The sequence below is a fragment of the Hyaena hyaena genome, unplaced genomic scaffold (assembly GCF_003009895.1).
Source record: "Hyaena hyaena isolate Hyena2069 unplaced genomic scaffold, ASM300989v1 scaffold_132, whole genome shotgun sequence".
In the NCBI taxonomy this organism is placed as follows: Eukaryota; Metazoa; Chordata; class Mammalia; order Carnivora; family Hyaenidae; genus Hyaena; species Hyaena hyaena.
The window spans coordinates 2,861,567-2,875,327 of NW_024080764.1; positions in this window are offsets into that span (position 1 = coordinate 2,861,567).

Here is a 13,761-nt window from a genome sequence, read left to right on the forward strand (position 1 = left end):
TATTTATGACAGACAGTTACCTGGACTTTGCTAGAATTTTTGTGGTGGGTGCTAACAACTTCATAAAGTGTGCATTCCATTGCTGCATAGCAGCGATTATTAAGTTGAATGTTACTTGTTCTACTTTCTACATATTGCTCTTAATTTTTCCTTCAGGTACTATGTGAGCATGCTCTATCCACCATTGAAAAAGGATGTGCTCTTTTCCTCATGAAAGCATGGCCAAGGTCATGCTCTTGCTTGGAGTGCTAGGATTGAATAATAGTGTTTATTTCAGAGCCATAGCACTTATCTAAAGTCAAGCTGCCATCCTGGAGTGCTGCCAGAGCCAGGTCTGGTGTCCAGTGAATCTGCCTCTTTCTCTTTCTTTCCCTGACTCCACTGCATTAGGGATATGTAAAATTTTTCTGCAAATCCTTGAAACAGAATGGGTGTGATTGAATCTCCTTTCTCAGAAAGTAGAGCTATCTATTACTGAAAGCCAGCCATTCTAACAGAAGAAGCCCTAAGATAATACTATTTTGGCCCATCTTCTCTTTTTTCAGAAAATCTACTCTTAATCTACTAAGGCAATTTTTCTTCTAAGGATAACAAAGGTGATTTTCTGATACTAATCTTATTAGTGAGAAGCAAGACAAAATAAAAATCCAGTTCACCATGTGGAAATTGTATATGACTTCCATATGTGCCTTAATAGAAAAACTAAAGCTTGTTCAGATTCACATTTACCCATAACCACTGTACAGAAAAACGGGGTCATTTTCCCCAGTGGGTGAAAAGTCCACATAAGACCAATGTAAAGAGGTTGGAAATCTGTCACTACATACTCTGTTAGTAAAATCAGAGCTATATGATAAAAAGGAAGGTAGATGGAGGGTTCATATTAGTAATATATTTTGGAACAAATAAAAAAACAGGTTTTGGTTTTTAATGAATTTCCAGAATGTTTGGATGAATGACATAGCATTGGTTTTAGAGTAATGGCAGGATGGATATGCTTTACTACTTGATGCATAAGAAAATTTCAACCTAAAGTTACCCTGGATAACTACCTTTATACCCAAAGAACTAGATTAATGATCACTTGAATGTTTTTAAAGCATAGATATGCATGTTTCACTTAGCTAATGTTTCTTAAAAGAAATTTCTCAACAATTTTGCACTAGTATAGCAGACAAGTTTCCATTGTCATATGAATGAGGAAAAGAGAAATAAGAATAGAATTTTGAAAAGCTCCAAATGGTTTCAGGCTCCAAAATAGATACACAATCTCTATTTTACAAATAAGGAAACCTCAATTAAGGAATGAAAATTGCCAATGGCCACATAAATAATTAATGATGGATTTGAATTTGAGTCTAATTCTAATTAGTTCCATTACAATTTATTGCCATACCAGTGCATTTAGAGGAATATTAAAAATGAGAATTTTAGGGGTAATATGTTCAAGATTTTAAAAGAATTAGAAATAACAAAATTAATAATGACAGGTTTCTGAGCAAGCATATCCACTTTATTTTTGGTTAACTGAAATTCTCATAGTATGTTAAAATGTATAGAAGTTGTGGATCCTGAATGTGGCTACATAATAACACGGCCTCTATTTCTGACGTTATTCTATTAAATGGAACTACCTATGTGCATGAAGAAAAAGACATCCAGGGAGTGTCCACTATACAACCATTTATAAATTGTTCCTTCTGGAATGTTATGTGCTATTAAAGGATTGAAACATATGTGTGGCCACATCTTTGAATTCCTATGAAGGAGAAAGATTAGACAGTTGCCCTTCTAAAACTAGGAAGCCTCTGGAGAAGAATGGTAAAGGGAATGTATTCTAGAACCAACTCAAATTCTGATCCCACCACATACTAGGTTAGTAGGTATGTGGCACTGGTGAGTGAGTAAACACTAAGTAAGCAAATTTCTCCTTTTGTGAAATATGAATAATAACAGTTCTTGTCTCAAATGGTCATTGTGAGGATTATATAAATGAATATGTGCAAAACACTTAAAATAGTACTTGCCTTGTATTAAGTGCTATTTAAGTTTTGGTTGTTATTATTACTATTATACTTTCTTATGACTGGATCTAAAGATGATTCCATTCTAATAGAATGAAAAGAAGTTCCCCATAAAGGGAACTTCTGTCTTCCAGTTATTCCAAGTATTAGATTTAACATTTTATGTCTTCCAGCACTTAACTCTTCTTTGAAAATCAACTAATATCTTTATTTTCTTAATAAACATTTTTTTCTTATAAAGCATTCATATAAACTCTTATTTAGTAAAGCAGCAAGGCCTATATCAATAGGGTAATCTTTTAAAATTACAAAATAGAATTCAATTTTATAAATAATTCACACTAATTGTAGTATTTGTATTTAGATTTTCTAGACATTTAAAGCATATTATCTTCACAGAAATTGAAACAGAATTCTATTTCCAAGAAAATAATTCTCTCTTCTGACACAAAACACTTAGGTCTACTTAATTTATGCACTTTATACAATTTTTATTTATGTTGATCTGTAAATATTTGTCAGTTTATTAATGAGAAAAATTAATGGAAATGTATAATCTAAGATTTCATCTCAATCTACATTATTTGTTAAAATTGTCATTAGTATTTCCCTGACATCAAAGATTCATTTTGAAATTCATATTTTTTTTAAATGAAAATTTTATTATCATAAATTTTATTAGGATGTTCTTGAGCAACATTGACAAAAATCAAAATAGAGTAGGCAACCGCTTGTTTTTGGATAATGTTGTAAAGGATCTATGCATTCAGTTTTACATAAATTCATCACTCAATCATTAATTCACTCATGTTTATTAATCACTGATCATAACTTCTTAAACAGGGTGAGTGCTCCATATTTTTAAGGCTTTTGTGGAACAAATAACATTATCTCACGTAAAGCTTCTTTTAGATAGTCAGTGTATTTTAACTTAGGGTTTGTAAACTCATATCATAAACTCCATCTTTTCTCATAAATTTAGGGCAAAAGACATGCATAAAATAACTATAAATCAAGAAGATTTTATTAAGTGTTTTGATGGAGGTACAGAGCATGATGAAAATAGGGATGGAGAAAACATACAGTGAGGAGGACTGTGGAAGTCTTCATGAGGGAAAATTGCATTTGAATAAGTCCTTGAATGATTGGGATAGGGTTTTGGTTGTGAAAGAACAAACAAACAAACAAACAAACAAAAAAACAGCACAAATTGAAACCCAGAGGCAAAAACTTGTAGGATCTGTGGAAGAGTGATGTAATGTAGTGTAGCTGGAATATAAATGCCACTTGGGCATAGCACAATATGAAACTAGAATATTAGAAAAAAGTTAGAACGGGAAAGGGCATCTGTCCCATGTTGAAGAATATGGAGTACTCTTTGTTTGTTAGTTTTTTGGTTTATTTTGAGGAAGAGCTTGAGTGGGAGAGGGGCAGAGAGAGAGAGGGAGTAAGAAAATCCCAAGCATGCTTCAGGCTCAGCATCAATCCTGACACAGGGCTCGATATCACAACTGTGAGATCATGACCTGGGCCAAAGGTCATGAGTTGAATACTTAACGTACTGAAGGTCATGAGTTGAAGGTCATTCAAGAGTTGAATACTTAACCTACTGAGTCACTCAGGAGCCCCTACTCTTTGTGTTTTAACATTTTTAAGTTTATTTTTGAGTGAGAAAGAGCACACACAAGCAGAAGAGGTGCAGAAAAAGAAGGGATAGAGGATCCAAAGCAGGTTCTGCACTGACAGTAGAAAGCCTGATGTGGGGCTGGAACTCATGAACCATGAGATCATGGCCTGAGCCAAAGTCAGAATCTCAACTGACTGAGCCACTGAAGTACTCCATAGAGTATTCTTTGTAAGCAAAATAAAGTCAGCAAGGGCTGTTGAACCATACGGAGGTACCACTAGAGCTAAATTTTAGCAAGATGGCAGGAAGGGTAGTGAAGAATGGATGTGCTCACATACACACAAGTCAGAATCTCTACTTCGCCTACTGCAGTTTCTTCATCACTGCTTTTCAAAATGGAATTTCTGTCTCCGTGGCTTACTATGACAGCCCCACAGATCAGCTATAAATGTGTAAGTATATAAAGTATAAATATTCATTTATATCTATTGGGCAGCAAACATAGTTTAGGTCTTTCTTTTATGGATGACACACTGAATTAGATTCCTAGGGCTGTCATAACAAAATAGTATAAACACCAGAGGCTAGAAACTATGAAACCAAGGGCCATGGTTCTTCTGAAAGCCCTTGAGAAGGGTCTTTCTTCACTTCCTCCTAGTTTCTGGTGGTTGCTGGCAATCTTTAGTCCTTGGCTTATAGATGCATGACTGCAAACTCTCCTCTGTGTCATCACATGGTGTTCTCTTCATTTCTTTGTTTATGTTTCTTCTACTCTTCTTATAAGGACACTAGTTATATTGGATTTAGAGTCTTCTCTATTCCAGTATGACCTCATGTTAACTGGATTACATGCTCAACGATCCCCTTTCCAAAAAAGGTCACATTTATAAGTCTTAGGAGTGAAGACTGGGACATATCCTTTTCTGGAGACAAACTCATTCCACAACACATACTGGCAACATTTTAAAATGTGATATTCAGGGTGCCTGGGTGGCTCAGTCAGGTAAGCACCTGACTCTTGATTTCAGTTCAGGTTATGACCTTGCACTTCATGAGTTCAAGTCCCATGTCAGTCTCTGCACTGATGGCATGGAGCCTACTTGGGATTCTCTTTCTCCCTCTTTTCCGCCCCTTCCCCACTTGTGCGTGTGCTCTCTCTCTCTCAAACTAAATAAATAAACTTTAAAAACAAAAATAAATAAAATTAAGAAACCTCTGTAGTGAAAAATGTTGAAGTATATTTAAGAGCATCATAAAAGTTACATGCTACTAAGCAGCCATAGTGATTAATATGGCCATGGATTCTAAATCTCCTTGTTGAGGAAAGAGCAGATGTTTTTTATTTATTAATTTTTTTTTTATTCTCAAGTTAGTTAACATACAGTACAGTCTTGAGTTCAGGAGTAGAATCCAGTGATTCATCACTTACATATAACATCCAGTGCTCATCCCAATAAGTGTCCTCCTCAATGCCCTTCACCCATCTCCCCGCCCCCCCGCCCAGCCCTCTCACCTCTAGCAACCCTCATTTTCTTCTCTGGACTTAAGAGTCTCTTATGGTTCACCTCTCTGTATTTATCTTAGTTTTCCTTCCCTTACCTATGAATATCTGTTAAGTTTTTAAATTCCACATATGAGTGAAATCATGTGATATCTGTCTTTCTCTAACTTATTTCATTTAGCATAATACCATCCAGTGCCATCCACATTGCTGCAAATGGAAAGATTTCATTCTTTTTCAGCTGCGTTGTATGCCATTGTATATATTTATACACACACACCACATCTTCTTAATGCATTCATCAGTTGATGGACATTTGGGTTCTTTTGATAATTTGGCTATAGTTGATAGTGCTGCTATAAACACTGGGATGCATGTGCCCTTTCAAATCAGCATTTTTGTATCCTTTGGATAAATTCCAGGTAGTACAATTGCTGGGTCATAGGGTAATTCTATTTTTAATTTTTGAGAAACCTCCACACTGTTTTCCAAAGTCCTGCATCAGTTTGCATTCCCACCAACAGTAGAGCAGATGCTCTTTTGTCTTGTTCTTCTGGAAAATCTAACTCCTATGTGCTGTATTGTGCCAAAAAGACCAAATCACAAGTTGTGCTCTGTTTAACTGATTTAAACATCAGGTTGTTTAAGGGAGTTAGTTATAATCTAGGAAAGGATCATTCATTACATTTGTCAAAACTAATTCTCAATTCTTTTCACAGCATAATTTTTCAACTCTGATTCTTGTTTTCCTCTTTTCTTACTTCTGAGACATTATTTGTCCTGTTTTCCCATCCCTGCCCATTTGCCCTATACAAAGATAAAGCTCAGAGTAATCTGCAAGTATAACAAATATGTGTGGTTTTCCATCTTCCAGGTTAATGATGAAATGTGAAACAATATTACCCTGGGACTCTAAAATAAAGGCTATCATCAATAGCCATGTTAGTAGATCGGCCTGCATTAACCAAACTTCACAATTTAAATAGTATATTCTAATCTTATTGATGAACATTTAGTGAAGGAAATCATCAGGAGTGATGGTAAATTATGCCTACCAAATTTCAATCTACTGGAACTGTCACTTTTAAATGAGAGTGGATTGGTCTAATGGGTCTCATAGGTCTCCAGTCATTAGCTGGTAGCCATTGCTTTCTGCATTCTTTTCTGTCTCTCACATTTTTAACTAATTCTTGTTTATGTCTCTTATCAAGTCACAGTTTATTTTTCTGCCAAAGAACTAGTGCACTCATGCAAGTGCTCAATTGTATAGTGAACAGTGTAAGCACTGTCAAATATTGTTTCATAGATATTGTTAAAGTGTTCTCAGAGGCAAACATCTAATGTGAAATATTTATGCTATGCATATTTTCATTAGTTGCCATTCTCTCCATAATTTAAATTACTGACATTTTCAGAATAGCAGACGAAGTGATAGAATGATACAGGAAATGTTCTGTTTATGTATCATGGCAAATCATGATCATTCATTTTATGCAAGAAACACTAAATTGTTGCTTAACTCCAGTTATTGACATTAATGATTCTCATGATGCACTTGAATACAAAAAGAAGAAACTAAGAAAAATTAGATGTGTTGAGTGAATTATTTGAAATCCAAAAATTTTAAGGACACTGTTAGAGAATATATGATGCTCAATTATCTACGGCAAAGTTTGCCATTTTTCACTGGTTGGCTTAATTCATTTTTTGTCATTGTTTAGAAGTCCTATATACCTTTCTGCTTCTCTTTCTAGTTATCTGCATATGGAATATGCTGTCTTACTCAAACCATCACACTTCTTTTGAAATATATAAAGCATATCCCATTTTTTCCCTAAGTAAAATGCCAATTCTCAATGTTAGCTTTTATTTTATTTATACAGGCAGGGCGCTTGTTACATCAATCACAATAATAAGTTTATAACAATAAGCTTAAATTACTCCTATCAGTAGTGCACAGGCAATTTATACTTTAGTAGAGCATAGTAAAGGAGCATTTGATGCAGATTGCCACAAATTTGTTCAGGTGGAATGGGGTTGGGTGACATAACAGTCAAGCAACAGAGATGGTGAGACAGTTTATAGACAGACAATGAAATTGGACTTGGAAGAGAGGAACAGCTGTATTCTATTGTATCCTGCAATTAAAGCTATTAAGGTAGAGAGAAATTATCATCACTTCCACCTTCATGATTCTGGGCTGTTTCTCTGCATAGTTCTCATAAAGCCTGGTGCATTATATATTTCATCATGACAAAACATGTCATGAGCAGTTTAAAATTATCACTGTATAATGTATTCCTTTAAGAACCACTGTTTTTATTACTGTAAATGTTCAAATACTTATTCTGAATATATTGAAGATCATGAGAATATGTTTTTAAAGTGTTCTCAGTGGTGAAATGATTCATTTTGAAGGTTAACTTTTAATTTATTCCACAATCGTTGAAATTTCATTCTCGTCTCTTCCAGAAACTATAAAAATAACAGCTTCTCTTTTGTGGTCATGAAAGATAAAAGCCACAACAAATCAGTGTGCATCATTCAGAAGCCATTTCCATAGTTATAAAAATTATTGTGTAAAAATTGGGGGCAAAAAATGGGCTAGACAAAGGCACTTCTATCCCCTAAGTACTTCTATCCCCTCTTCTGTGCCCTCTAGACATAAAACATTAAAAAATGATAGCTCTATATTTAATACAGATAAGTTTTTATAGTTAAACATTTCCATTCATTAGGAGGAAGTATAACCTAGGATAAAGAAAAAAATATATAGGTTCTGAATTCTGGACAGACCTGGGTTCTGTCTAGCTCTGTCATTTATCAGCCAGGTGATTTGATTTTTAAAAAATCAGCACAGTTTTAGCTTCAGGGGCCAATGTGTCCAGTACTATCCCATTTGCCAACAACAGTTCCTGGTACACACTGGACACTTAACTACTATCTGTTGAATAGAAGCATGACTGAGTGGTTAGGCTCTGAAGAAATGCAGCATGTAGACTGTTATTTTTTTAGAGAGAGACAACATGAGAGAGTGGGAATGGGGAGGTGGGGCAGAGGAAGAGAGAGAGAGAGAGAGAGAGAGAATCGTAAGCAGGCTCCATGCTCAGCAAGGAGCCCAAATGTGGTTGATACCATGACCCTGCAATCATGACCTGAACCAAAAGTAAAAACTGGACATTTCGTCATAAAGGACATAACTCCTCTATGTTGGGGTCCTCTCTGACTTTGATTCTTCATATCTCTTTTATTTTCTGCAGTAGCAGATGGGGATAACATAATGTACTGAAATTTATCAATATTGGAATATTTGGGTTCAATTATTATATATAGCAGAGTCTCCGATTCACCCCTTTACAAGACAAACTAACAGTAGACATATTTCTATACAATGTGAGGAAAACCATGATCATCCTCCCCAAAAGTTTTAAAGAACTTTAAGAGGAAGAGTTCACAATTCTGTCCAAGTTAAGCTTACCTTTCAAATTGATAAAATCTGTTGTAAAAACTAAATGATTGGGATACATAACAGTAGAGTGAGCAATTTACATATAGGTGCAATAATAGCTTTTATTTTTAACACTTTTTTTTTTTAACCATCTGACATTTTGCAGGATAAGTTATGAGTCTTATGACAAATGTGTGTCTCAACCCTCTCTGTGGTGTCCAATCAGGCCTGCTAGAGGCATGACTCAGCCTAGAGGCTGCTGTTTACAGTACAAGTCAGGGGATGATTTAGAGCCCCTAAACATACACACACACACACACACACACACACACACACAATTTCTTTTAAGAAAAACTACCCTGAATAGCTACCATTGTATTAAAAATTCATACTGTTCTTGTTATTTCCCTGTTCAAAATTATGAAAATTTTGGATCATGCAATCAAAGATATCCAACTCTCAATTTTATCTTCTAGAACTGACTTTAATAAAATAAAAATTACTTTTTATCTCAAGATTTTTGAATTATGCACTGAGCTTTCCAGAGCTGTCTCACTCAAAATGAAAGTGACTCCCTTTGTAAAGAACATAACCAATGTGGTCCACCCATCTCCCTCTGCTGCCGAGGAATTTATACTTTACAGGAAAGAAGGGGCCTCGCTTCTGATTTTATTTTACAGGGTCACTCCTGTTGGCTCTAAGGTGATTAGATACCCAAGAATCACATCACCACTGTCTTTATATAGCCATATAATGTCTTCCATATCTTTCTCCAAAATTAACTGTGTTAGCTGTTTTCTCCACACACACACACACACACACACACACACCCCGGTTTTAAAGTAAATTTTTCCCAGTGCATGCGCTTTTGACCTTCATTCTTATATTGAGACCTTTGGCCAGGTCTTTGAGTATATAAGAATGTTTTGTCTCTGTTTTCTATAAGGTCTAGTAAAAGGTCCTTTTTGTTTATATATCAGTAGACAGCTGGGCTGGGCTGGATGCCATAGTAAAAAAGGCAAATTCACAGTCTACAAAGCAATGAAAAAATCTGTCTTCATTGCAAATCTGAGAGGGGATTTTTGGAGATGATGTTGATTTTAGGAAATTGTTTGAATGGATGCTGTTTGAAATGAGTGCTTAATGTGTATATGTGCTTGCATACAAACGTTTGCTAACTCTGGCCCTTTTCACTCAGTGTTACCCAAAAGGAGAAGGCTACAGGAAGAATGAGCAAGGTACATATTCAATGAAGAGGTCTCAAGGGAAACTGATTGGGATGCTCACAACCTACAGCTGATGTCTTTAAATCCCAGAACCATTCATCTTATAATGGAAATTATAACATCTCCCTGTGTCTCTCATTCTCCAATTCCTTGAAAACACTAGATCATATAGTATTTGGATTTCTCCACCTGGCTTATTTCACTTAGCATAACCTCCTCTGGTTTCAGCCATGCTGCCAGTGGCAGGATAAAGAAAATGTGGTGTAGTTATAGATATGCATACATACAATGGAATATTATTTAACTATAAAAAAAGGAAACTCTACCATTTGCAACAAATTCATTTTAATGTATGGTAGAAAAATGCCCACTCTAAATAATGATTGATAGCTTATAATATTTCAAAACTTTTGTTCTTAGTCATTGACTCATTAACAAATAAATTAGGAATATGTATACTTTTTGGCAAATATGTGCCTATGATTTTTCAGTGCCTATGATTTACAACAGTGAATATAATACTGAAAATTTTTCCTTCTTGAATTTATCTTTAAATAGAGGAGGCTGACAATCAGTAAGTAAGCAAAGGGTGTATCAAGCAGCGTTCTCCAGAGAAACAAAACCAATAAGGCTCACGTACACACATAATGAGAGAGACTTATTTTAGGGAATTGGCTCATATGATTGGCTAGGAAGTAAGAAATGTCCAAGGGAAATCAACAGGCTGGAAATTCTGGTAGGAACTGATATTACAGTTTTGAGTTGGAAGGCAGTCAAAGAAGAATTCCTTCCTCTTTGAACAAACTGCCTTTACTCTTAAGGCTTTTGACTGATTATATGAGGCCCACCCACACTATGCAAGGTAATATGTCTTACTTGAACTCCACTAGTTTAATTGTTAATTATGTCTAAAAAATAGCATCAAATCAACATCTAGATTAGTGTTTAACCAAGCAAAATTAACACTGTAGCCTAGCCAAGTTGACACATAAATTAACCATCCAAAAAAAGAGACAGGGGTTATTTTAGAGAAGATGGTCAGAGGATTACTCTTAAGGAATGTAACATTTAAGCAGAGATATGAAAAACCTGAAGGAGGGAACCTTGAGAATATCTAAAGGAAGATCTTTCCAAGCAAAGGAAAAATATGTACAAAGGCCTTGGGGCAGAAGTATCAGGCAGTGTTTGAAGAATAATCATATGATATGCACTCTGGCTGGAGTTCAGAAATCTAGGAAGAGAAAAGATCAAGAAGCAACATGCAGCAATTTGACCTTTTAAGAACTTTACTTTTTATTTGAAGAGCAATGAGAAGCCACGTAGGGTTTTAAGAAATAGGGGCGCCTGTGTGGCTTAGTTGGTTAAGTGTCCGACTTTCGCTTAGGTCATGATCTCGTGGTTCGTGGGTTCGAGCCCCGCGTCGGGCTATGTGCTGACTGCCAGCTCAAAGCCTGGAGCCTGTTTCAGAGTCTGTGTCTCCCTCTCTCTTTGACCCTCCCCTGCTCATGCTGTCTCTCTCTCTCTCTCTCCTAGAAATAAATAAAACATTTTAAAAAAAAAAAGAAGAAGAAGAAATAAACTGCATGATCTGCCTGAACTAGTAAGAAGTTGATTCTGGCTATTATGTGATGAAAAAACCATGGGGAGGCAAAAGTAGAAGCTAGAAGATAAGCCAAGAGTCTATTGAAATATCATCATGGTAGGTAGGGTAACATGTACCACACCACAGTAACAGCGTGGTTGGTGAGAATTGGTCAGATTCTGGATGTATTGTAAAGTAGGCAACAAGATTTGTTGAAATTGGAATAAAAAATTGTAAAAAGTGATAGAGAAATTAAAAAATGATTCTAAGGTTTTAGGCCTTAACAAGATGAATGATATTGGCATTTATTGAGCTGAGGGAAACTCGGAGGGAGTCTAAGGAGTCAAGATTTCACCTTGGAACATGTTAGTTTTAACTCTGGGATGCCTGTTAGATATCCATATTGAGAAATCCAGTGGTCAGTTAGATATAAGAGTCTTGGGAACAACAGAGGTAATTTTGGCAGGCACTGAAATATAGAGGGATTTAAAGACTTTAGTAGTAAATGAAATCATCTAGTAATTCAAATTGGATGCAAAAGATAATAGGTCTGAGAAAAGAATCTGAGATACTCACACATCATTTAATCTCCTACATGAAATTTACAAACATCATCAAGGTCCAAAAAAATGGATTTTTATTGAAACTACATTAAATTTATAGATTACTGACAATCATCCTGTGTTTTTTACATCCATCTATTTTCCTCCTGAAATGGGATTATATTTAAATTGGTGTTGCATAATTTATTACCTCGATACCTGGGATTTGTTGTCTCACAGCTTTGAAGAATGGAGAGGTGGACACAATGTGACCAGCAGGCAAAAGCTTATTAGAGTATAAGATTAGCAAGGAAGAATAGTATGAAAGCTCTCTTAATAGAGAGGGGACATTCAAAACTGAATGCCCCCAACTATAGGCAAGGGTCCTTGTTTTATAAGGATCTTGTCATACACACCTCACTCTCTCCCTCGTTTCTTCTCGGGTCTCACCCTTATTGGCTTGACAACCCTAGGTGCTGGGCTGTCCATTCCTGACTGATTCAATGCCACTGTGTGAGGGGTCAGACTGGTCATACTGTCCCTCGTATAACATTACTTTAATGGTGTAGCTAAGTATTTTGATTGTCAAATTCCTGAGGGGGACCTGTGGGGGAGTAGGTGGTGTCTGTTACATTCCTAAGAGGGACCTTACGGCTGAGGGGGTTTGCTATAGTTAGATATTCCCAGCACTGTCCAAAATATGTGTCTTTCATCTCAGGGACTTTAGGTCCTTATCTTTTCCCTCTCTGCCTATTTTATTCCATTTTTCCCAATCATATTGCGACTTAAAGAATGAACAGTGAAATTCATCAGTGAGGATGCAGGAGCGGACATAGAATTGGACAGTATGGAAGATAATTTCTATATATGAATTTGTATAGCTGTTACAACAATCTTAGAATTGTAAATGGTCCCCATTTTACAGATAAGGAAAACTAGGGGCTTGGTAAAGTGAAGCAGTTTGCTTAATGTCACAACATTTTGCCTGAAATGTAAATGAAAATTAAAAAGACAATTTTAGCAGTGCTTGCATTATACAATGTTTCTTTGCTGACCTCAAGGATTTTACAGTATGACTGTGAACTGAATTCATTATGAAATATTAATAGGCATATATTTTATGAAACACTCTACTTTCATAGAAATATAAAATCATGGATAATTTGAGTAAGACATGCCCATAGCTTTTCTAAATTCTTGACATAAAAGTAAAAGCCAGACAGGCACTGGATTTATTTCACATATGAATTTTATATTTTGTATTCTGGTAACATTGATGCTCTTCTTTACAGGCTATATAAGAGACCTGCTCTAAAACCCCATTATGTAAACATTTTTACCCAATATTCAAGGACTTTTATAACATAACTGGTCGACCATATGTTTCTTCCATATGTTGGATAATGCTTTAAAAAGAAAGGACAGAGCACTTAAAATCTAGAGGAACTAGAAAATGGTCTACAGCGTAAATGATCCAGAAAACTTCTAACATATTTAACACCAGAACGAAGAAAGATTTATGACTGCTGGTGAACAAATGATTAATCATTAAATCATATCTGACCAAGTGAGTAAGTACTTGAGTGGTAGGACATCTAAGTTTTAATCACTGTTCACTTATTGACCGTGCTGCTGTTGGGAGGAATGAAGACATGACAGGTCATGTTTTAGTACTCCATTAATACACAACTCAGGCACACTCAAATATCTTCAACCACTTAGAGCAGGTATTAATTAACTAATAAAACATAACCTGGAGCAACTGAAGGCTATTACATTCTTTTTGTGCTTTAAACTCTGATATCAGATGG